The following is a 25,114-nucleotide window of genomic DNA, read 5'->3' on the forward strand; positions in this document are numbered from 1 at the left end:
TGCATTTTAACACCAGAAGTAGAGAAAGACCACATAGTACTCTGAACATCTTTGTTAAAAATTTCTATCAAAAACTCTGGTGAATCACTCTTACCTTCTTTCCATTAAAACATAGGACATAGGCACAATTCCAGCTAATTATTACTGTTGTGATATATTACATATGAGTTAATAAAGGCTGCTTGAGGGTTCAGGATGAAAAACCAACCACAAGCTATAGAGGTCAGGCAATGGTGATACACACCTTTAATTCCAGCAGCCATACTAGCTAGCCACAGAGCTAGGCACAAACCCTTAATCCCAGGATTCAGAAGACAGGCAGATGGATCTCTCTGAGTTCAAGGCCACTCTGGCCTACATAAGATTCAATCAGTCTAAAAGGGAATTAGAGCTCACACCTTTAATCCCAGCCATAGCAAGGCATATAAAGGACTTTTGCTTTATGAAAAAATAATAGCCTTTTCCACAGTGTCCACTAAGATTTCACTGATAATACCATGAGAGTGGTCTCAGCTATTCCCATTTCTGCCAACATTTTGCTCGCATCCACTTAGGTGATGTATATATAACCAGGATGGAGGCTTTTTCCACAGCCCTTGTACGTTCCCTCAGAAGAATCATCCCTTCAGCAGAATTGCCCTCAATGCACTGTTTACAGCAATGCAGGCTTTTGTCACCATTAGCTTCAAAACTGGTCCAGGCCTTTCCATTGCTCAGGTCCAAGGCCACTTCCACACTTTCAGGTGTGTGCTAAAGAAACACCACCTTCCCTGGCATCGGTTTCAATTTCAGTCCACCCTGTGCTGCTGTCACAGAATCTCTGAGATCTTTGACAAGAGCAGTACAGTAGATTGCCATGTGATGTGTACTTGGGATAATCACTCACAGAATATCTGCTTAATTAATCAATTTGTGTGAGTGAAGAAATGAGAAGACAAGATAAAACACAAGATAAATGTATGTCCACTATAGATATAAAATCAGCACTTCATATACTACTTACTTCATAGCATCTAACACTGCATACGATATAATCAGGATTTTCATTACCCGATCCAACCAGTCATTATGGGTTCACTTTCCATATGACCCCCATAGACCACTAATCTCCTTTTTATCCTTGTGGGGATTTTTCTCTTCTGGGCATTCTGTACAAGTGGAATCTACAGCATTCTATTTTCCTGATTTGCATTCACATAGTCATTGGAAGTTTTGCCCATGTTTGTAGTATGTAACAATACATCCATTTTTATGTTTTAAATCATGTGTTTTGTTATGGTTATACTGCATTTTGCTTATCTATACATGAACTGAAGGGTTCTTAGGTTGTTTATACTGTGGGACATCTCTGAATACTGTTGTAAATGTTGTTTTCAAGACTGTTTATGGACATGTTTTTAATATTCTTGGCTATATGAGAGGAATTGTTGGGTCAAGTGGGAACACTGTGACATTTAAGGAATTGCTGAGATGTACTTATGCTATTTTACATGGTACCTATGCTATTTCCAAGGTACTTATGCTATTTTACATTCCTACACAAAATGCATTCTTACACTTCCTCACTCACATTGGTTGTCTTCCATATTTTCTTGTAGGCATCTGTGATGGCTAGTATTTATTGTCAACTTGACAGCATCTGGAATTATCTAAGAGCCAGATTTCTAGGAATGTCTGTGAGGAAGCTTTTAGATCAAATAAACTGAGTAGGGCAGTATCATCATAAATTTGGTTATCATTCTTTCTTAGGCAGAGGGCCCTCAACTGAATAACACGCTGAACTGAGAGCCTGTACTAATTGCTCTTTTCTTGCTAATTTTGGTGTAGGGTGATTAGCCATACCCCACTCCTGACAAGACGTCTTCCCAATTACACACTGTCATTTCCTTAAGTGACTTTTGTTAGGAATTGTGTTACAGCAATGAAAAGAAAAAAGGAACAAATAAACACCCAAGTGAATATGACGTTGTGTCTTATTTTTATTTGACCTATCTAGTAACTGATGATTTTGAACATTTTTATGGGCTTAGTGTATTTTGGATTGAGATTTGTCAGTCCAAACCCTCTTCAGCCTTTTATTTGGGATATTTGTCTTTGTTGAATTGAACGAGGTCTTATAGATTCTGAATAATAAACTCTTACATGATTTGAAAACAGCTCCCTCATTTGTCACCCATCTCTGTACTTCCTCAAGTGTATACTTCAAATCCCAAAAGTTTTCAATTGCGACAAAGCCAGGCTTACCCACATTTTCTTTGGTTGTTTAACCAGAAAATACTGTTATGTAAGCCAAGGTTGTGAAATTTCTCTTCTAAGGATTTTATGACTTGCTCTTATGCATATCACTCTAATATATTTTGAGTAGATTTTTATGTCTGTTCTAAAGGAGGAATCTAATTTCATGGTTTTTGTCATAGTCACTTGCCTCACTCTTATGATAGATTTACTTCAAAGTCATCCCGGATATACATATAAAAGGAACATATCAGTATACAATTTAAAGACTATCAGCTATATTCTAGGCATGTGTCAAACTGGTTGATGTATACATTGAAGTTTCATATTGATTAATTTTCATAAATGTATTGATAGAAAATGCAACAGTTAGACGATTGCCTCCTGTATATACACACTATACGAGCTTTGGAAGAGGTAAAAGAAGGATTTGTGTTTCCTATTCACAAATGTAAAATATTCTTCCAACATGTGTCAAGAATGTGTGTATTTATTTTCTTCTTAAATTCTAAGAAAAATTAATAAAAACAGGCAAACAAAATCTCATGTTAACAAGAAAAATGTTTATAATTTTACTATAAGCTTTATATCTTGAGAATCTACACAGAGCCAGGCAAGACGGCTTGATGAGTAAAGGAGCTGACTGCCAATTCTGAGCACCTGAGTTCAATCCTGGGACCCATTTGGTGGAGAGAACCAAATCCTTAAAGTTGTCTTGCATGCCACACCTCCACCTATACATAAACAAGTCAATGGGTATAATAAACAATTTAAATCAACAGAGCGGTTAAGTAGAAGAAATCACTTATGACAACTGAAAGTGATAAGAAAAAATATTAATGTGGAGAGCAAAGATGAATTAAGGTTAGGGTGCACAGGAATCAGGAGAGGTTTATACTAGACAAATATTATGGTTTGAGCAGTCTGGTAGTTTTTAGACTAAGTACTGGCCTGATAGCAGAAAACAGCCAGTCATTTTTTTACAAGTAATGTGAAAATTACTACTTTATTGACATACATACAAATCTGATTAATATTTACCTAGGAAATACATTGTAGAAATGAAGTAAGTCCTTAAGTTAGCCATTTTGGCATGCTGTTGACTACTTTATTTGAATGTAACCTCTTGTCTTCTGGCATCTTGTGGAGTTTGGGCATTTGCTCTGTAAAATTCTTTGTTAATACTTGGAGAGAAAAAAATGCAAATTTTGGAAGCTGCTGTGATGGAATATTAATAATGAATGGAAAATTATTGTAAAGTCTTTATTAACAAAAGCAGTATTCATTTCAGCAAGACTTCAGTTAATACAAGAAACTAAAATATTGCCATCACTAATTCAGAAATTTGATTACTGATGCAACTTGGATCCTCATGCTTAACTTTAAAAAGTTTGTAGACATATTCTTAGTTTAACTAACATTCCTTAAAAATAGTTGAATATCTTCTGGAAGATTTCTTGTGAAAAGTGACCAACATTATGAAAGCGGAGGATGTTTTGTGAATATCAAAATTCCCCTTTTAAGAAAGATGATTTACACTTATTAAGTATATGTGGTAATTTAGTTACTAAAATTATTTTGTCATTTGGTGATTTATGATTATTAAGTTTATATGACATGTCAGTTATTTAAAAGGTTTTGTCATTTATTTTATGTGAACGTTACCTCCTTTTAATGTTTTCAGCCTTCAACTTCCATTACAGCTGGAGTTCATTTTTGTGTATTATTGGAAAGAATAATGCTATAGTACTCATCTTCATGTTCTTTCTAAAATGCCTGAAACATCCAGCTTAAAAAATTACTTATAGTTTGTTATTAGTATTTGCTATTCTAGGTAAAAATGAAATCTTTTAAAGTAGGAAAGACAGTTTCAGGAGGTCCTGGAAATAATCAGGAATTTTCATTTTACTTTCTATAAATTTGAGGTCCTAGCAGGAATTTGGAAATTTTTATGTGACTTGAATTCTGTTCTTAATGAATTGCTGTTGGTGGGGTACATTACCTTGCTTTGAAAATGACAGTCAATGACCTGGGCTTGGGGTCTGAAAAAAATTCTATGCAACCACTCAAGACTAGGGTCACTAGTATGAGTTAGGACTAGGAGTTAGCATCATTATTCTTCTGAAGACCCAGAACCCCATTTGAGGAGGAGACCCAGTACAAGATCAGATTACTTCGGAGGGGTTTGCATGCCTTTGATCCCAGCACTGGGGAGGCAGAGGCAGGTGAATCTCTGTGAGTGAACTTGAGGCCATAAAAACTGATACATATGGAAACAGAACCAGCTTATATGGACATGAACACCACTGTTTTCGCTATGATTAACTGCTAGTTCATTGTAGATACCCCAGTCCCAGGGTTGTTAAAATAGAAATGAAACTTACTTCTGAGTGGTGATGTTTGTCCGTGGGTGGAACCCTTGTGTCATTTCAAAGTTCTTCGTCCATCTGATCTTTTTAGAGTCAGAATTGGAGATCTTATAGACTGTGGGCTCCAGACATTAAGATAACTTCACTGTGCCATGATCAAAGAAGAAATGAATCTGTGTAGGTACACTTCACTCCTCTTGTAATTGCAATCTCAAGTATTGAACATAGTTAAGAGTGCTTATCTCCTTTCTTAGAGAAGTATTGGTAGAAAGATGAAGGAGGGATAGACATGTAGACCTGTGTGTGTGTATGTGTGTGTGTGCGTGTACGTATGTGCAAGAGTCTATGTGTTTAGGCAATGTGGAATAGTGACCAGCACACTGTATAATAAGTTTTTCTAATAAATAAATCTTAATAAAGGAGTGATGTTTGTGACCATGGAAGATTCCCAACAGAGGCACTTCCTTCCCTGTTGGCTAACATTGGGAGTATCAGTGTCTATTTCATGGAACAGCTGACATGTGCAAATTGAAAACAAGCATAGGCTGGCTTATTTGTTTACAAATGATCTCCACTGTCAAAAATGAGCACCCTACTCTCAAGCTTCTTTCTTGAAATAGAAGAGGTGTTCCATTCATTTCACTTCATTTTTTTCTTTAGAACAAAAAGTTTTGACAATTGAACTGAGGTGAATTTATGTCAGTAATTTTTGTGTTTTGCCTTGAACACTTGCTGTTCTCTTGCAGAAGATAGAAACCTGAAACATCACTTAAGCATATTATACTATTTTGAAATTCTATTGCATTTAACTGAGAATCTAAAATCTGTAATGCTCTTCAAGAATGGAAAAGAGGTCTATCCATCCATTAGAAGCCAGGTTTTTTGTATCATTAGGGAGGATCATTTTGTGCTTTTGAATGAGAACACACACTGAAGAAACTGAATTTTATGGTGAATGAACATTTGGTTAATAGTCATACAGCATACATTCAAAAAGAAATTAAGATGTGTTTTTGACTAATAGACAAAAGAATTTGAAGCATAAGTTTTGTGTTCCATTAAAGCACAATTATCCCTGGAAAACCCATAAGAGAATTTTACATCAATTTGTATCATTATGTTAATACATACTTTTCAAGGATATCAATTTTGAGATACAATGTGCTGTTTCCTTTACTATTAAAAAGTTGGGTGGTAGTCATTCATGCCTTTAATCCCAGCACTTGAGAAGCAAAGGCAGGCAGATCTATGTGAGTTCGAAGCCAACCTGGTCTACAGGGAAAGTGCCAGGATAGGCTCCAAAGCTATACAGAGAAACCCTGTCTTGAAAAACCACCACCACCAACAACAACAAAAAGTTACATTTCCTCCACTCAGTGACTTAAACACTTGGCAGGTGTTGCACAATTCTTGGATCAGCATGCAGGTATCTAAATGACAGCCTGTATGTGTACTTGCATCTCTATCAACCAACTGTGAGACCTGAGGCAGTGTCTGCTCATTCAATAGGATTACACAGAATTATACTGAGTTGCAGAAATGTGGGCAGGATCAGGTGTGGGTGCTCATAGCATATCCCTTTAGGTAAATACACTTGGACACTTGCTTAGCCTCTGTTATTTTTTAAAGTATTCATTTTGTTTGTTTGTTTGCAACAGGGTCTCACTGTGTATCCCTAGTCAACCTGCATCCCACTGTGTAGACCAGGCTGTGTGCTTCTCACAGAAATCCACCTGCCTCTGTTCTGGAATGTTGGAATCAAAGGCATGCGTCACAATGCCCTGCTTCACCTCTGTTCTTAACTATCTGATTAAGTGACAAATGAAATACTAAAGAATTAATGTGACATGAAGAAGAATTCTATATCAGTACAAGTCCCCTAAGGGTGAGGTCACTGGGCACTGTTTTCTTCATTGAAAAATGAACATATCGTCTTCACTAAAATAATCAGTGAGCACTCACTGAAGGCTTACAGTCTGAAAGACAAAGCATAGCAGCTTGTTATCTTTATAATTTTTTACCTCCTCCATCCCTGGGTCTCTCTCATGTACACTCATTCACCTCTGCACACAATAGAATGAATAGAGTTAGTAAAAATCTGGAATGTAAAACTAAGATTTTGTTGACATTTTCCATGTGAGATTCAATTACAGGGCTTCACTGTGCAAGTCTTCTGCCACATTCCCAGGACAAGATTCTTCTGAGTGTTCGCTTGTCCTCTGAGTGTGAGTGGTACCTAGAGACCATGTCTTGCAGATTACTTAGAAGTTTCTAAATTGTGTCATATGTTCTCCTAGTTCCCAGCTTCTGGCTGCTGAGCCCTGAGAATCCCCACCTCTGCCTCTGTATTTTAGGCTTCTGATTTTCAACATTTTGTGAAAGCAAATACACCCTTCTCTAACTGAGTAAAGAGTCAGTTAAGAGGAAATACATCTGGAGGGGAGGCCTTGAGACTTGGCCATAAGACTGAGGAACTGGACAGATTTTTCACATGGCTATGGAAATCCCTGCAACTCTGTGACTTCAGTTTCCTGCTCTGCAAGTGGTAACTTTGGACTAAATGTCTATAGGTTCCTTGATAGCTCAGACATGCCTTTTCTTTCTCGGGGCATTTTCATTGTTGTTTTCTGAAGATTGAGGCTGGTTTTTTTTTCAGTTTACTTCTAGGAGGGGGCACCTTTAGAAAGACTGCTGTGATGTATTCTCCCAACTATTTAATGGTAAGATCTTTGCCTAAGTGTTCAATTAGAAATGAAGCTACACAACTGGGTAATGTAATATGTCACATTGTGGCATTTTAACCACTCCATTGCTATTAGCACAGTGTTATACAGTGACACCTCAGTTTCACTCTCATCAATGAGTCTCTTAATGCTTGAAACAGTGAATGAATTCATAACGGTGGAAGTCAGGTGACGACACCTCGTCATCAGAAAGGCAGATTTAAACTTTGGAAGCTTTCTCATCACATTTCACCTTATTTCTTGGCTTGTTCAGCTTACTGACAGCATTATGCACTGTCCCCAATTTTCAAGGTTAAATACAAACAGCATTTTCTAGTCTAGTAGTATAGACAGTGGATAGTTCTTTTGATCAGAGCAGTTACCTTGCAATATTAGTTTGCTTTCCTGAGCCTCCTAAAGCATTAACACTATAGCTGAGATATAGTCATTCTTACATGTATAGTAAGAATGAAGAAGTGGCCTTCAATGATCAGTAGCTTATTAGCAGGATTTTTCTTTATTACTAAGTAGCTGTGTTGTGAACCTGGTTTTTCCCCCTTTTTACAACTTCCCTTTCTATTACAAGCTGTTAAACTCACAACCTGTAACAGCTAAGCAGCAGACTCGGTAGTAGGAAATGAAGTGCTGTGAGCTTACATCAGACTAATTAGTCTATGGTATTTTTTTTTAAATGGGTGGGGGAAGGGCTTGGAGGACTGTACAGGTTGCTTTGTGAAAGGCAGTTTGCTTAATTAAGCCAACCACTAATTGTTAAATATTTTTCAGGCATTAACAGAGCTACTCTGAGTGTAATTAAATTTTGATTTTAGTGGTATTTGCAGGGATTAAAGTCACAATCTGCTGAGGCACGGGGGTTAGTTAATATTCACTTCACTGCCACAGCTGTCCTCTATTACAACACAGAGAAGAGGAACAGAGAGAGTAGAGTAATGAGAACGCCAGTCATTCATCTCCACCGACTCCGCACTCCACAGCCCTGCACAATTGGCTCTGAGCTGATGACACACAGCCAGGCATTAAATCCAATTTAAGTTGATACAATACAGGGATGTCTGAACCCTGTCCATTTTTCTTGAATTTTTGTATGTGAGACTGCAAAAAGGATAGGAAAATAATCATACGTATATATATATATACACCCGAGTGGTATTTCTGGACTCAGTAGTTCCACCGACATCTACCGGGACTGTTAACCAATTCCTGCTGATCCCTGTTTTGCTTTTTGGTCCCAGCTAAAAGTAAAAGCCCCATGGAAGGTGGTGTTGACTTTAAGTTTGCAAAAAAATCTAAACTGGATTAACATTTTCAGTTTTCCTTTTTGCACCGAGACTGATAAAAAATAAAATAATATATTAAGCCTATGAGTTTACATGTGTTTGAAATGGGCAAGCTTTCCTTATACCTCCTAGGCTGATAAAGAAAAGTCCTACTTCTGACCTCTAATATTTCAGGTGTGTGTGTGTGTGTGTGTGTGTGTGTGTGTGTGTGTCTGTGTGTGTGTGTGTGTGTGTGTGTGTTTAACTTGGCTTCGTCTCATTTACTAGCCTTAAGAAATGCCTTCCAGGTACTCTGTTACACTCTGACACTCTGAAAAGAGGGTAGGCATAGAAAGAAATCATCTTTTCCTCACTTCTAACTCTGCCTTCCCGTGTAGGACTCTAATGTAGAACCCACTGTCATATTTTGTTTCTCTCTTATCTTCTGTTTCAAAGTGAGACACAGGTCACAGTCCCTGCACACCCATTTAGAGGACATGGGTAACAATGGGTTGCTTGCATATGAAAATGCAAGATTCAGCATCATTTAGGGTCCAATATATTAGTATAAGAAACCTAGTGATTTATATCTTCTATTGGCAAAAACCTTTATTAAGAAAAATTCCCCAAACTAGACAGCCTTTGTGTTTGCCTTGATGTTAGAGAAAAAAAGATGAAAGGAGAGAAGAGCAAGAGATCAACCTAGCATAATTCCCATGTCAAAGTAATATGACTTTGTCAGTTCTGTTCCCAAAGAATCAAGTCTAAAGACCACAGCATTTTTATTAGTTATGAGATTTTCTTGAAGTATTCTTGCATTATCATACAGTGTAATAATTCTGTAACTAAAGTGGGAGTGGGGGACTAGAGGTAGAGTGATTGTGTGGATGTACCTCATAGAGCAAATGCCTGTAATTTAAATAATATTGCCATAATTTAATTCTAGTGTTAAGATGACTCTGGCCCTAAAGGCCAGGATGCTGTTTTTAAGGGTCTGTATCTTTTATTTCCCATCAACCCCCTTCTCAGCAACTGGGAAATGATTTCTATGGAATAGGCTGAAGCTTCCTAGTAAAAAGAGTGTTATGCAGTATTTCCAGAAGATACTCGACAGAAAGCCACAACAGTGATATGCAACTGGTTTGCCGGTCTCTGAGTGGCTAGAAAAGATGGAGAATGTTTTCCCCACCATACCTCTCACACCTCTGCTGTATCACTCATCTTCCTTGCAGCTTGTAATTCTTTCCTGGTGCCTCATGTGGTCCCTGTGGTCTTTGGTGTTTGATGCTTTTCTTTTATTAGATACATGCAGTGTTTACTATGAAAATCTTTAGTCTGTCAGGCAAGGTTGGTCATATCTATCATCTAGCACCTAGGAAGTTGGAACAGGATGATTATGAATTGCAAGCTCCCCTGGGACAAAAGAAAAAGGAAGTAATCTATTTTTCTTCCATATGGTAGATTTTATTAAATTAATTAATACAACAATTGAACAAACACATTTAAAAAACTGTATTAAGGAGATTCTCTTTTATTGCTAGTCAGTGTAGTGTTACCAGCAAGGACAATGCTCTTTGTTTCCTATGCCATTTCCATCATAGGCCTAGAATCCTCTCTACCACTCTTGGCTGGGGTAGAAGAGAGGATTCATATTCTTCTTTGCTTTAGGGTTCTTTATGTCAACTTTATTTTCTAACAGAGACTCTAAATATGAGTACCCAATTTGTGTTTTTTGTGTTATGTTAACAATTTTCACCACTCCTGTCCTTTAGATGCAAAAGCAAAGCTTCAACTTCCCTCTCCACAAAGCCTGCAAGTGAGATGCCTCAATATGTAAAGGCCTCTGGCAACCCAAGTTCAAGCCTTGGAGCCCCACACATGCCCGCCCACACTTGGATGTCATGCACACACATTCCCAAGGGTTAATAAATAAAAACTTACAAGCAAAAGAAGCCTATATGAGTTTTTTTTATTAATGCCCAGTTCTCGACTAGGTTCTTGCAAAGAGTAACTATGGAGTTTAATCCAAGTTGTTTAAGAATAGCAGATCCCACAACTGTGAAAGACAGCAAGACTAGCAAGCTAACCACACAGCTACAAAAGAATCATGCTTCAATAAACTAAGACCACTCTGGTCCACGCTGTCCACATTCATGAAAATTTCATTTTGCTCCCAGAATCACAAACCTATCTAGTGAATAATGTACAGTCACTATCCTGACAAAATGTAGCTATTTGACTTATGCAGTAGAATCTGCTTGATAGCTGCAGATCAGTTCTAACCCAACTGTTACAGTAGTAGTGTCTATTAGTAAGGCAGTCATCTGCCAAGGTACACCTACCTATTCTTTTTCAATCACGACCAGTTTATAGTGGAGAACTTAGCATGTGTGAGATTCTGGGTTTGACTCCTACCACTTGATATCCACCCCCTCCACATACACACACACCCAAGGAATATGACTTTGGAAACTAGGGTCTCCAGGATTTTTGCCTACACTGAAAAGAAAATACTTAACTTTTCTCTTTTCTCCCAGTGGCCCCAAATGGCAGAAAGTGTGTTTAATAATAATTTGTCATAGTCATTAGTAGGCTGGAGAAGTACAATTTATTTCACGGTAAAACAGTCAGGAAGTCATCCATAGGACTGATTCGTATTTCGATGGTTCCCACGTCTGCAGGTTACTTTACAATCATTTGTTCTTCACTCCTGCTCTCCCTCTGTGTGATAGGGCTAAGAACACCAGGCAGTGCTTGAATTGTCGCGATAACTTCTCTCCAATTGTTAATTTCAGATTTAAAAGAGATTGATACAAATCTACATCCACTCAATTCATGAAGTTCCATAACTCAGTCAACTTAGACCTAAGAAGACCAGTCCTTACATAGCATGCATGTAAGGTTAATCACTGGAAAAAAGCTTTGGACTTACTTACTCTTGCAAATCTTTACTTGAAGGTTTATGTTATTTGCTTTTTATTTAGAGGCTGTTGTAACAGGGTATACATAATTTAAGCCAAAAATTATTTAAGAATTCTTAATAGGAACTAAAGTCTACTCAGATTTTTTTGGTATTTTAATCAGATGTTTTATTCTTCCTACAAATTTTCTATGCTTTTCATAACAGGAAAAAACAGTCTTTGCAATGTTAACAAATGATATGTTACTTTCTGTTTTGCATCTCAGATTGGGATGTGGTGGCTGAAGTCATGCACTGGCCTGTGTCAGGCATGTGTATTTCTCCTGCTATTTGTAAGGTATAAACATACTATGCAAAGATTTGTCTTTCCAACTCAAGATTATGAAGTCAGAAAACCACAGTAAATAAGTGATTGTAAACAGCACAATTCCAGTCTTCTGGCAACCGTGGATATCAGGTTGAAGTTATTTGAACTGCAAGAAAGGAAATGTGTGCTTAAATACATGCATGAGATAATTAATGCAAAACTGAGAAATGATCCAAAGCACATATGCAACACACAGCCTCACTGTAGCACGTACAAGGATCCATTCTAACACAAGCTTTCTGCCCTTCATTCCTGCAAAACTGGGGGTGGGGGCTAGAGAGTATAATTCACCCTAGAACTATATAACGTAAGTAAATTAACAATAAAAATGATAAATTGGGCAATAAAAAAGATTACAGAAATAATGCTTTCACATATTGGACATTCATTAAATTGACTTCCAAATGTAATTACTTTAACATTTCTACTTCTGATTCAGTACAGATTTTTGGATCATTAAATAAGATAGTAAATATTATACTTCCTTCAAGGAAGATAATTTATGGCCTAGCAAATTTTCCAACAGGGACTAAAAGTGAAGACAATCAGACCAATTTTGTTCATAATAGTTTCTTGGACCTAAGATAATTCTTCAAAATTATCTCACCAGATATATATTGTACATCATTCTTTACAAATCCTAAAAATTATAGCACATGATGACATATAAGAAATTTCATCCTTCTCTATTTCCTTGGGATTTCATGGATATTTTGTCTTACACATTATTTAATATATAATCTATCTTTATACATCATAATGGTTGTTTGAACACAAGTTCTTATTTCCATCTAAACTACAGTGGGTATGTTAGACCCTCAAAAACACAGCACAACTTAGGCCAACAAAAAAATGTGAAAACACCAAAATATTATCTATAAAGGGCTATAAGAAAATAGAAGATAAACAAGGCAGAAAGCTTCAAGAAGATAGCATTTGATCTAGGTCTTCAGAATATAGGTATTCAGCAAACAATAAAGTATGCACAAAACTTTCAGGGCAAGAAAATGAGAAAATTCATCACATAAACTTAGGGAGCAAGCATTGCTCCTCTGAGAGAAATTTAAGCACAGGAATTCATATCACTTTATAGAAATGCAGACACTCTTTTTTGACCTTCAGAATTCAATCATAATCTTAGCAATAGATCCATGTGTCTTTGTATAAAATATTGACTTACTAAAGTCATAACACACTAGCTTTTAGGACTTATATGAATATGGTGCTGGTAGTTCTTGTTACTGGAAAAATGGGGCAGAGCTACATAGGTACATAGCTAGACTACAGTTTTTAGGAGTCCGAAATTCCTACCATAGGCATGGGGTGCCACAGATGAATTCATAGGAAATCAGAAGTTATTCAATGATACTAACCAACTTAGAAATTTTTGAGGAGTGTCTTAGCGTTTTTTATTGCTATGAAGAGACACCATGACCACAGCAACTCTTACAAGGAAAATATTTAACTGAGGGAATTTGCTTACAGTTTCAGAGGTTCAGTCCATTATCATAATGGTGGGGAGCATGGCAGTGTGCAGGGCAGATGTGGTGCTGGAACTGGGAGTCTTACAGCTTGTAGGTAACAGGAAGTCAACTGGTAGACATGATGAAGGAAGCTTGAGCAAAAGAGACCTCAAAGCCCGCCCCCACAGTGATGCACTTCCTCAAACAAGGCCACACGTCCTACTAGTGCCACTCCCTTTGGGGACTATTTTCTGTCAAGCCACCAAAATGAAAGATTGGGCTAGTGGAATCTAGTCAAAGCTAAAATGTCTAAGAGTATTAATAAGTATTAAGTCTTAGCAGTGTTTCTTAAACAGCAGCTTTGACCTGTAATCTTTGATGTTTTTGTTTGCTTGTATAGTTGTTTTTTTTAAGTGATGCTTTTTGTAAAAGACATTAGATAAAATATAGAAACCAACTGAAAGAATAGCTAACTTTTTTCTTTTCTGAGTATCTTATGTAATCATATAAATTTCCATATAATCTGAAGGATTTTTTTTCAGTGTAATGAAACTTTAGCTTCAAATTACAGTGTTCTGAAAAAGCAACAAAGAGAGTGCTCACCATCATAGGAGGCCATCATTCCAACTCTTTATTTCTTTAAATAAAAAGAGAAGGAGCACAAAGGGAGACTGATTCATAGAAACCCAAGCAAACCAAAACTCACAGGTCTCTAGATTTGCTGTTGACTCTCAGAAGACATTAAAAAAAATCAGTATTCCAGAAGGGGACAAAATTGGCATGGTATCATTTGACTACTGGGATTATATTTTATACAATCAGATTAACCCAAGTATTAGTGAAATTAGATCCGAATTTACAATTCCAAAGGCAGTGCTATTTATTTTCTTCATGTGCTGTATTATATTGCATTATTTGGCAGTTAAAAAGCAGATGTGTTCTTAGGAAAACTAATCTATAGAAATGGGGGAATTACCTACAGGGTGATGAGGAAAAGGACCCACAAACAGTATAAAAGAATCTTTCTGGAGCTATGTGAAAGATATGTATTTTGATTTAGGTCTGAATTATATGTGTTTGCCTATTTCATGAAACAACTGTGCTTAATATTTGAGCATTTTTATGCATATAAATTACCTCCCCATAAAAATTAGCAATAGCAATGGTGCTGGAGAATTCATTGTGTAGTAAATGCTCACTGTGAAGGCTGGGGAATTGGAATTCAGATCCAGACCTCACATAAAAGCTAAATGGGTGTGGTGACCAACCTATGACCTTAGTTCCAGAGATGTAAAGACCAAGCTGGCTAGCCAGACTAGCTGAAATGATGAGTTCTAGATTCAGTGTGAGACTCCTGCTCAATATAGAAGATGGAGAGAAATCAAAAAAGACATCCAAGGTATCTTGGCTCTCCATATACATGCACACACGTGTTTGCCAAGACACCTGTGACTGCCCATACATAGCACATATGTATGTAAAAAGCACTAGTAACAGTGAAGAAGAATTTGTTCCTCCAAATGAGGAGATGATTTGTCAGCAATTGTTTTGTCAGTGGAAGATTACTTGCATCACTCAGTTTCTCTATTTTCCGGTATTGAATGGATAATGCCAATGATATACATATGTGGCTAGAAAATAAAATACCACTAACAGCCACTCAGAGGCTAGACATATGTGTCCACAGAACATTAGTGTTGGAAAGGATACAATAAATCATCCCCTTTGACTTTATTTTGTAGATAACATTGGCCTTGCTAACCAGCCTAATACAACCCTGTTGGTAAATGAGTGTAATGGGCTATTTTTTATAGACTTTAGAAGCTCAGTTGAATCAAGAAGGTTAAATCTGATGCTCAAAAATCAAGAGAGCAACACAGATAACATAAGCATTGTAATTGAACTGAGACATGATTCTTACTCATTCATTTCTCAGGATTTTTGTTAAACAGCTAAGGCCTTTTATCCCCTCCAGAGTAGACATGCTAATTGGAACTTCGAACAGCTTATTATGGCTTAAGAGACACATGACAGCACCGTGCGGAGAGAAGAATCTCTGTACTGAGTCCCACCTGTGGCACCTTGGGTGACTGAAGAGCTCCTCTGTACTTCCATTTCTTTATTTGTTGGATGATATCTCACCTCTTCCACAGACAGTTATAAGGATTAAATGGGATAATATTCTAAAACCTTTAGAATAGCCCTGGGTGCTATTCTAAAGTGCTCAAGTGTGGGCTCCTTTTGCTTTCCATGGTGGTTTGAATGAGAATGGCCCTCATTGGCTCATACATCTGAATGTTTAGTCACCAGGGTATAAAACTGTTTGGGAAGGATTGGGAGGTGTGGTCTTGTTGGAGGAGGTGTGTCACTGAGCGCAAGCTTGAGGTTTCAAGTCCCATGATATACCCAGTGTGTTTCTCTCTGCCTGACGCCTACAGATCAGGTTGCAATCTCTCCAGCGCATGCCTTCCTGCATGTGACCATGCTTTCTGCCATGATGATAATGGACCAACCCTCTAAAACTATGGGCAAGGCCCCAATTAAACACTTTCCTTATAAACATTCCCTTGGTCGTGGTATCTCTTCATAGCAACAGAACAGTACCTAAGGTAACCTCCTTCCCTTTCCACAGTCACACACAAATGAAGAATTAAACTGCAGGCTAAGGAACGCTATCATTCTCTGAGGCTGGGTTGTTCCCTTGGTCTCTTACAGAAATAAAAACTCCCGTAGTGTGTCAGCCTTCATTCCTGGCTTCATGTCTTTAGAATATTAAGGATTTCAGCAGTGTTTCCTTCCATTTGTCTTAGTGCTTTGTCCCCCTAATTTGACAGCATGTATTTGGCTTTGTTTTGTAACAAATTAACTTTATTAAATAAATTCTCTGCGCTGCATTTCTTTCCAGACCACTTATTTCCTGATGTTCAAATTAAGTTCCTTGGCATAATATTTAATAAATAAAATAATAAAATAGTAAGAAAAAAAGTAAACTAGAAGTTCACATTTCCAAAGGAATCAAGGAAGCAAATCGAAAGAAACTTAATTCACAGAGGAAATGGTGGGTAGTGTGGGTCTGGTCTCTTGGAAGCAGCCCTTCTGCCAGGCACCTGCAGAGAGGTGCTCCTGGGTCCTGCTCTGGGTTCTGCAAAGATATGGACTCAAGTCACTTATGGCAGGAAACTGTTTTCCTGAAGACATTTGGAACTTTCCTCTCCTTTCAAACTTTAACTTGTACGATCTTCATTTACAAACTCTTAACCCCCACTTACCTTTAGCTTGTAGGAGGCATCATTAGTTTCAGAGGAAAATCAAAGAATACTTCAGCAAACCATTCATATGCACAGGTTATATTTCATCATGCCAGATGAATCTGATTGTCTCTACCTGAGGCTTAGAGGAAAGCAAGACTCTGTTTTTCTCAGGGGCTGAATTACATTATATTGCTTGGCAATTTGAAAGCAGATGTGGTCTGAAGGCATAGAAATAAAAGAAAAATTTAGTTACCAGTACCATGGGGCAAAAATTGAATGGAAATGGATACAGTAGAATCATCTTCGGTAATGGAAACACACTGTCTGTGGACTGCCACCTGGGTGGCAAAGTGAGTGTGACCGACATAAGTACCCCAGCACTCCTAGTCTCTCTCTGGTACTAAAGACGCCCAGTACCTTCTTAGTTCATTTCATTCTCACTACAGATCCCTCTCCCTCAGTGTGCTCTCCTAGTAACCAGTCAGTCAAAGTGATGTACAGCCTGTCTGCATGCATATCTGGCCAGAACAAGGCCAGGAACTAAATCTTTGATACAAATATGTTTTAGAAATTGGTGCAGACATGAAGTGGGACTCTGCGTTTTAAAAGGATCTGTTGGACTATTTCCTACCAACTGGAGGATGACAGGTCACATTTTTATCTCTTCCGTTCTGTCACAGAAAGTGGTGGCCACATAAGGCCATGGAGGTAACACTCACCAGAGTGCACCGGCTAAGACAAACACAAAACAAACACAAGAATCTTCTAGTGGTACTGAGGAAGCACACATTCCCATCCACAAAGGATGAAGACAGCCTCCCCAGCAGGACAGATTGCTGGTCCCCCATTCAGTAACACTTGGAATGCCTTTGTTCTAGCAACCTCCCCCTCCTAGCAGTAAAAGCATAATGGGAAAGAAGCTGGCAGATGACAGCTCACTGGTGCTGGTGCTACTGCTGCTTTTTTAGCAGAGGAGACAGAACTGAGAAGGAGGAGAAAGTGAGCCAGGGCTTAGGGGAAGGAAGTGTTGAGTTGTGGACTCGAACTGAGAGCATCTGAAGCAGAGGGAGTGGGTTTCTTTCCTTCAAAGGGAGTGGACGATAAAACAAAACTAAATTTAAAACAGCAATTAAATTAAGTTCGCAATTGCCAATGCTGCTAAGTACGAAAAGAATAACGCAACCTTAGTATCTTAGTATGTTTTCCTCCTAGTATATGGTGAGCATCTCTAAGGAATTATTAGCAAAATATGTAACTAAAAAGGATATGCCCCAGATTTCTTTGAAAGAGAGTCCATTTTTTTAGTATAAAGGGTGTGTTCTATCTTATTTTAAATCAATACTCCTGTGGAGAAAGAAAAAAAAATGTATGTGACTCCTTAAAAATTAACATATAAAACAACAAGCCAGCAGGCTCACATGCTGCAAGGAAACAGATCTGTTACCATTTCTGGGCCACTTTTAGTAACAGGGATAGAATACCTTGTCAGGCCTTTCTCTGAATGCTTCCCCTCTATGTAGCCCCTGTTATTGTACTCATGAAGCCCACAAAAACATTAAACGCATTCACTATGGCCTCCACCGACTTCCAAAGAAGAACATTTATAAAATATATATTATTGTTTGAGACAAATCGCTGCACTTGCCCTTTTTGAAATGAACACACACACCAAAACCCTCATGGAGAGGAGAGAGATCCAGAGCCCCTTGGGCTCTGTGGTGTGAGGACTGGGGGAGGAGCTGTCACAAGACAGAGAAAAAGAGGTGGAATTCAAAGCCAGCACCAGTTCCCCTGGGGTCTGTTGTAATCAGGAGACAAATGGTCTATAGTCAGTAGCTCACATTCATTCTGTGGCAAGAGGCTGCCAACCCGAGCTTTGCTATGCTTTTGTGGAAATCCAGTATGAGTCTTTTCCCCCTTTTCAGCTGCTTTTAGAACAAGAAGAATAAGAAGTGCACTGCTGACAAACACTGCTTTGGGCATTTGACACCGGTCTTTGATCTAGTTACTCAGACAGTTCAAAATGAACAAATTAGGTGTTTACAACAAAAGACATTTCATTTCAGCCCGTTCAAGTGCCAAGCAGGCTGGACAGCCTTCTCGGGCAGAGCCGGGAAGTTTTCCACTGCCAGAACATAGGGCCGGCATTGAGAGTTCACTCCCTACATCAATTAATAAATTATGATACTGCCTTTTTATTCATTAAAGGGAAAAAAGAAAGAAAACACTGGTTTCGGGTCGACAAAGTGAAATCTAAGCCATCTGGAGTTTGGGGTGCTATATTACAGATCACTCAAGCTGGTGACCCACAGGGGTACTCTTCATTCAAGGCAGGACAGCCACACAAAGAGCATCATTTTCATTCCTGCCTAAGGACCATGGCACCCATCCAGGCTCCACACCACACAGAAAAGGGCAGAGTCTTTATCCTATTATGTAAATTTGGCTTTTTGAAATATTCTCCCATTGTTCTGGAAGATGGGGATGGGGGTGGGGGGAAAGACAGGACGACTCATCTGGGTATCTTCGTGTGACCTCAATTCACAGAAGAGAATGGATTTGTTCTCTTGACTCCAGTATTGCTTTATTCCTATTAAGAACAGTGTAGCTTTAAGACGTGCTTCCTGCCTCCGTTTCCCCTCTGTGGAACAGAGTGCTTGCTCCATGAGTTGCATCCATGACCGAGAGAAGACCCGAAACAGTGTATGCCGTTTTTCACCCAGCTGACAGAAATCTTTGTGAGAATGCTTGCGTTGTTTAGAGATGCAGACAGCCCCTCAGCAGGTGCCCCCAAAGGCAGTGGGCTGGATTGGACTGTGCGTTGTGCAAAGTGTGTGCGGACAAGTGGCCTATTTGACTCTCAGCAGAACGGGAGGGCAGAAACAGACAAACAGAACAACAAGAACAAAAAGTCTGCTAGCACAGATCCAACTGGTCCCTAGAATTGAAATGCCATCCTTGAAAATACCAAGCGAACCCAGCCTGTCTCATCCGTTACCACCCTCCCTTATAATTACCAGAAAGTAGCTATTTATCTGTTGTGTTCAGCTACTTTGTCAGGACTCTTGAGTTTAATTATCAGACTTCACTGGAAATTCCATTTCCTCTGTTCCCTCTTCTTTTTGCAGCGGTATTAATGGCATTTCTTCCGAATTCCTGTTAACTATATCCGTGCAGCTTCCGGCTGCAGCTTCCTAATGGTCCTCAGTTTCTGCCCAGGAAGCATATCTCAGGCTCCCAGCAGTCTAAGGGTAGCTGTTCCATACTTTGAAACTTTGCAAGCAAGCATGGCTTTCTCTTCTATCAGCATTCACAGCCTCCTTTCCACCAATTCAGTGAAAGAGATGCCTTGGAGAAGGTGTCCTGTGGCAGTTTCCTCTGAGTTTCAAACCTTCGGTCTTGGGCGGAAGCCTTATTAAGACACCATATATTCTAAAGGGAGGTGGAACAGTCCATCCTGTAGGCAGGTCCCTTAAACTCAGGAAATAAACAACTCAAAGGCTTTAGGAAATCGCTGAAATGGGCCAGATTCACTGGCGCCCTCCCTTTCCGGGATTTATAAATGGTGAGGGCTGCTGAGAGATGCTCAAACCAGGCGTGATGCTGAATAGAGGTTCAGACACGCTGAGCTACATGGAAAGGACACTCTCCAACCTGTTGAGCTGCCTGCAGGCTGTGCAGTATGCTCCAGGTTTTCAGCTTTCATGAACCGTCACTCTCGCTGGGGTGGGCTTTAGTAATGCTGCTGTCTTTGAGTCACTTCTGCCCCCGGAAGAAATCCCATACCCATATTCTTGTAACACCAATAAGACTCATTGATTGGCTCACTAAGTTCGTGATGTCCATACTCTAGTCTGTTGTCAATTACTGTGTGGGGTGAGCAGACATTCAGATATCCCCAGAGAACAGGGCTTCCAGAATCTGCCCACAAAACTACAACTGAGCCAGGAAATTGAGTCCCGCTTCAATAAGGTGTGTGTGTGGGGGGGGGGGGAGAGCAGACAGTTTCTACCAGCTCTTTTTATCTCACTTCCCTGGCAAGAGCCCCTTCCAGGAGAGAGCCAATACTGGGTGTGGCTTTGCATCCATAACGTTACCTCCCTTTTGGAATATTGGGTGTGTGTGCCTGCTTCTCTGTATGCTCACAGCATACTTGCAGTACTAGCAGAGCCCAGAAGAGGGCATTAGATCTTCTGGAACTGGACTTACAGATGGTTGTTTGCAGCCTGAGGTGAGAGTACTGGAAACTGAATCCGGGTCCTCTGGGAGAGCACTAAGTGCTCCTAAAGGCTGAGCTACCTATTCAGTCCCAACCATTACAATTTTTACAGTCAGAGACAAACATCCTTATAGGGGAAAGACCAGTTCCGAGTGTGACCCTTTCACTCAAACCACCATAATACTTGATTGTCAGAGACAGCTGAGGACAGTGGTGTCTGGCCACACCTGACTTTCATAATAGGGAAAATATATAATAGATACTGATATTGTTAGGAGGCAACATTTACCTGTAAGCCCCTCTTGCCCAAGGACAAGGTAACGTCCTAGAATGCTGGGAGCTATAGCTGTTGGGAAATATCAAGCCACATGCTTTCACTCCCCTAAACAAGTTTGTTTGACCCATCTCCACCAGATCACATGCAGGAGGGAGGCACGTAGGCAGGGAATGCGTAAAGCTGTAGGCTTGCCCCGTGATCGGGTCTGATGGAAAATGCAATGAATTTTGGGGTTTGCTTTTTAAGCTCCTGCCAAATGTGATTCCTGTGATTTTCTGGGACTCATGGAATGGACCTGACTAGAGCCCATAATGGTCACTATCTAATTAAAGCTTGCTTCAAATTTGGCTCAAAAACTGTGGAACCGGTCTTTCTCTTGCTAATCTCAGGGTTTGGACAGAGCTGACTTTGTGATGGGACACAGATGTAACGTAAACACTGATAGTCCCACGCTGTCTTCAGCCCTCTGCTAATGACTACAGCTCCAAGCATAGGACTTGGTTTTACTGTTCTGAGATCTACTAAGAATTGGAGGCATCCCTAGAAATGAATTATCTCATGACAGTGATTCTTGTTCAAGTTTATTTGTAGTTGGGCTCAACAGTAATTGAAGTTTTCTTTAACTGAATCCTTGACCCCTGAAGTGTGCCTTTCTCCATTGTGTGAGGTCAATGGCAGCCAAATAAATACAGACTTCAAAAAATATTTTTTATTGAGTTATACATTTTTCCACACTTCCCTTCCCTTCTCCCCTTCCACCCCTCCCCCATGTCCCCAATTTACTCAGGAGGTCTTGTCATTTTCCACTTTGTATGTGTCTCTTTGCTACTTAGCTTCTCTGGGGTTGTGGTCTGTAGGCTGGTTGTCCTTTGTCTAATAGCCACTTATGAGTGAGTACATGTTATGTTTGTCTTTCTGGGTCTGGGTTACCTCACTCAGGATGGCTTTTTCTAGATTTGTCACTTGCCTGCAAATTTCAAGACATTGATTTTTTTTTTGTTTTGTTTTGTTTTTTTTTAATCACTGAGTAGTACTCCATTGTGTAAGTGTACCACATTTTCCTTATCCATTCTTTGGTTGAGGGGCATCTAGGTTGTTTTCAGGTTCTGGCTACTATGAATAATGCTGCTATAAACACAGTTGAACAAATGTCCTTGTGTTAAGAGTGTGCATTCTTTGGTTATCTGCCCAACAGTGTTATTGCTGGGTCTTGAGGTAAACTGATTCCCAATTTTCTGAGGAACTGTTATGCTGATTTCCAAAGTGGCTGTACAAATTTGCACTCCCATCAGCTTCCTCTGCTGTCTCCTTAGGACAGTCTGAGAATACAGACTTTTAAGCCCAGCTCTGTTGCTGTATTGGTTACTTTCCTGGTTTTCTGATTGCTTGCTTTGGTTCATTGCTGTAACCAAATACAAGATGCAACTTCACGGGCAAGGGTTTGTTTTGGCTCAGCGTTTAAGAAGTGATATGGGTGGCCAGATGGTGATGGCACATGCCTTTAATCCCAGAACTCGGGAGGCAGAGGCTGTCAGATCTCTGTGAGTTTGAGAGCAGCCTGGTCTACCAAGAGAGTTCCAAGACAGCCAGGGCTGATACACAGAGAAACCCTGCCTCAAAAAAGTAGAAGGAAGGAAGGAAAGAAAGAAGGAAGGGAGAGATAGAGGAGAGAGAGAAAGACAAACAGAGAGAGAGAGAGAGAGAGAGAGAGAGAGAGAGAGAGAGAGAGAGAGATGGTCCATCACACCAGGGAATTCATGGAGGCAGCAATGGGAAGCAGCTGGTATATTGCATCTGTAGTCAGGAGTCTGTGATGAGAGCTGAAGACTGGACTCTACAACCTGAAGGCACACCTCTAGTGACTCACTCCTGGATGCAAGTCTTGACCTCTTAAAGCTTTCATAGTCTTCTGATATCCCAGTGTCTCCAACTGAGGACTGGGTGTCAGAAACAGATGCCTATAAGAGACATTTCATTTTCTGAACCACCACAGCTGTTTCCTACTTCCTGAGGAAGCCATCCAATATTTCACAGTCCCACGTTCACCAGATACTTGGGTCATGATGATCCAACCTCGTGGAGATGTTGGACAGGTAACTAACTCATTCGATTTGCAAAACACTTAGAACACAGGACACTCAGTAAGCCTATGTGTTGTGCGCCCTCTCCTTCATAGCTTCTGACATATTGATTTGATTTACTCAGAACAAGCTTTCAATAAGACAAACATATTGACAATGTGCAGTACGACATCCCAACACTTCAAGAAAGCTAGTTCATTGATGAATACTTAGAAGAGACATTCTAGGCTCAGCTTTTGCTGATAGGAGCACTAATTCACTTGCAGCAGAATATCTCCATTTACAAACATCTTAAATGGATGGAGCTTTGTGTATTTTACATTATTTCAAATCCTAAGGACATGTTGGTTTCCTGGCAGCTGTCATAAAAATTACCATTCACTTAGCTTCAGTAACTGACATTTATTTTCTCACAGTTCTGGCCATCAGACATCTGAAACCAAAGCCACTCCCTCTGCAGAGACTTGGGGGAGAGCCTGTGCTTGTCTCTTCTGGCTCCAACTGGCTTGAGGATTTCTTTGTCTTGTGGTACATCTTTCCAAGGTCACTTGCATTCTCTTCAGTTTGAATCTCCTGTGTTATCTGTGAAGATTCAGTTTTATAAGGATCTGTTCTTGGATCCAGGGCTCACTTGGATGATCCGGGACAAGCTCCTCCTTCCTTCCATCCACGGCACTTCCTTCAACACACAAAGTAACATTCACAGGTTCTGGGGACCAGCAGGAAGATACTTCTTTTCCAGGGATATTCAAGCCTTCTCCCTTTTCTATCACCAAGAATATGATAGAAGAATTTGTAAAAGTTTTCTGATTTGTTGTAACCAATACAAATAATTCATTATTTCATAGATTTATAAGATTGGTTAGTAGCAAAATGATTTTTGCTGGAGTGGAGATCTAAGATAAGTATGGGAGGAAGAAGACTACTGTGTACTGTTCCATGTCTCAAGCAGTGGCTTTCATTGTCCCTCCAGGAGGATGATGATGCACAATGGAAGACAATAAAGAGTTTTCCTCAGTCCACACAGAAAGAGAAAAGGGCCTCATGAGACTGTGGAGCCCAAGGACCATGAGTGGAACAGAAACAGAAGAGACCCCTGTCTCCTGTCCCTGTGTTAATGTCATCCATTGCATCTTCTCTGAGAGTTAAAGCTCTGGGAAAACCCCATTTACCTTGGATACAATTTATCTCGTGATGTTTCAGCAATTGAGCAGATAAAACAAAGGGGCCAAAGTCAAAGAAAAAGTGGTACCCAGGATGAGGATATAGGAGACCCACTCTACGGAAGAACATCAGAAAAATCTGCAGGGAACTGAGCAAGATGACATTTGCATAAACATTTCCTCATTCAAACAAGTAAATTTTGTGGTCTAGAAAAACTGAGAAAGGATGAAAGAAATATTTGCAGATTCTGATTATATTATTTTTCTAATGCTTATGTAAAATATAAAAAACTTAGGGGTATAAAACAATTCCCATTTATTAGTTCAACTTCCACATCTCAGCTGAAATTTGAAATTGAGATATTAAAAGTCTGTGGGCTTTTGTTTTTCCTATTCTGATAATTTGGGAAAATCCTCTTCCAGGCTCACCCAGTGTTAACAGAACATGTGGCAGTGAGCACGGAGCCCACATTTCCTTGGTGGACTGAGTTGCTGGTGGCTGTCTGTATCCCTGCCTCAGTGTCCCTGTATCTCAGGTCTTCAGCAGTTGTTTATGCTTGTGCTGATGTCAGATTTCTCTTCTCTCTTAAAGAAATTATACTGGGCCTCATTAACAAGAAATCTCCTGTGTTAATGGTCCCTTTGGATGGGAAGCGGGAGACAAGATTCTCATGTCTCCTGCCAGCTCATTGGCTGATGATCATGAGTGACCACTACTCTGATGGGGACCCAGCTTCCAGTGACTACACACTAAGAGTCTAAGTAGATG

The sequence above is a fragment of the Mesocricetus auratus genome, unplaced genomic scaffold, assembly GCF_017639785.1.
Source record: "Mesocricetus auratus isolate SY011 unplaced genomic scaffold, BCM_Maur_2.0 Super-Scaffold_6730, whole genome shotgun sequence".
NCBI classification, from domain to species: domain Eukaryota; kingdom Metazoa; phylum Chordata; class Mammalia; order Rodentia; family Cricetidae; genus Mesocricetus; species Mesocricetus auratus.